The following is a 2,077-nucleotide window of genomic DNA, read 5'->3' on the forward strand; positions in this document are numbered from 1 at the left end:
GGTGGGGTGCAGAGTTGACACAGAGCGCCACTCAGCAGGGGGCCAGTCCAGTTCTGCGAGCACTGAGTGTAGGGATGGAGTTTTCTCAGAGAGGCTGGCACACACGTCACGAATGGGCCAGGTAAGGAGGGGATTCAACAGTGCCACCTGGGCTCGCCCTGCTCCTTTATCTACCTGAGTGAGATAATTTCCATAACATGGTACCAAGAGCCATTTGTTTTCCACCATATGTACACTCTACTCACTGTTTACCTTTTGAAGGAGTTTCCTGATTAGCCAGGCTCCCCTCTGTGGAGGGTAAAGCAGGAACAGAGGGCACTGCCTGCAAGACCCACAGGCTGGCCAGGCAGGGCTCCCAGTGGCTAAGCCACAAAATACTTGGAGATGTCAAAGGTATGTATCTATCTATATATACATATATGTATATATAGATAGATAGATATATACATATAACTGAATCACTTTGCGGTACAGCAGTAATTAACACAACATTGTAAATCAACTATACTTCAATTAAAAAAAATACTTAGAAATGAAAGGGCTTCATCCGTGTGGCTCTCCCAAGGTACTGCTGCCACTTTAGTTAAAAACCTAGGTAAGGCAGGTTATGAGGCAGGATGAAATACAGCCGATTCTCCTTAAGCACGTTGCTTATGTTCTATAAAGTTTCCAGGAACGCTGAATTAGCGAATACCGAATCATTGCGCCTGAGAGGATACAGGGTTCGGTTCCTGTGAGCCTCGGGTCACATTTCCGTCAACCGATCAATACATAACCTTGTTATATGTGGGTTTCTGCCTAAAGACACCTTATTTACATTGTTGATTCATTATCATTGAACTCGTGACCATCCGCACTAGAACTCACGCCTGAAGCTCAACTAACGCGTCCTTTTCTCTGTAAGGCGCATCCCAGCCTTCTCGCCTTAGGAGCACTAACCAGCACTTCAGCACTATGCTTGGGGCCATTTTAAATAGAGAAATCACCAAATAAAAGCACAAAGACGTGAAAAACATGGCACTAAAATACTGCGAGAGAGGCATTTGTTTACAGGATGAGCTGAAACAAGAAGGCAAAGAAAACCTTCCTTGTTTCGCCTCACCTGGGAACATGTACCTCCCACCGCCCATGTATCTTGCTGTCTGCATACGCACATGTCCGGTGACCACTGAGGAAGCACCTTGAGCACTGATTAAAGTACATTCTAGCGAATAGGTGAACTGGCAAATATGAATCTGCAAATAATGGACTAGTTATTTGATGGAACTGAGTACTGACTGTGGTCAAGCTGTTTGCAGCTTCTGTGGCACTGACTCCACCTTCAGCCCAGAGACCATGGGGGAGGGAAGATGGCAGAGGGAAGGAGCAGGACTGTCCTGGGCTCTGGAGTCAGCAGCCTGGGTTCACCCTCATGGAACTAGCTGTGTGAGACAACAGCTAAATCGCTTAACCTCTCTGAGTCTCATTGCCTTCATCTGTAAAATGAGATAATAAGAGTGATTACCTCCCTGGATTGTTTTGTAGCTTCAGTGTGATAATGCATATGAAATGTTAGGTATTACATGTGGAGCTCTGAACTCAGAAATAATAGCAAATATTACTAGGACAGACTGATAGTAGTAGAATTAAAAGCTTTAGTGATTGACTGATCACTTTCACATTGTGTTTCTTCACATTGATCAGAAACTAAACCCCAGCCTCTCACACAAAGTATCTCTAGTTATAGAGAGGTTTTAAAATTTTTTGGTCCAAATATCATTTCTACCTACTTTGACCCTGGATTCAAGTCTCAAATCCTTTACCAACTCACAGGACTATATTATACATTGTTGGCTAATACCTCTGTGCCTCAGTTTCCCCAAATTATTAAAGTATTTGTAATGTATAGAAATATTGGATCACTATGTTGTGTACCAGGAAAAAATAAAGTAAAAGGTTTGGAATATCTCAGAAATCTCATAATTTAAAAAAAGAGAAACCCCTTTCGTTGTCTGTGATATTGTCAGGAAGACTAATATGTCATATAGGTAAAGTGTGTGTGTGTAAGTGTGTGTGTTTGTGTGTGTGTATATGCTTG

This window comes from Eubalaena glacialis, chromosome 6, assembly GCF_028564815.1.
Source record: "Eubalaena glacialis isolate mEubGla1 chromosome 6, mEubGla1.1.hap2.+ XY, whole genome shotgun sequence".
In the NCBI taxonomy this organism is placed as follows: domain Eukaryota; kingdom Metazoa; phylum Chordata; class Mammalia; order Artiodactyla; family Balaenidae; genus Eubalaena; species Eubalaena glacialis.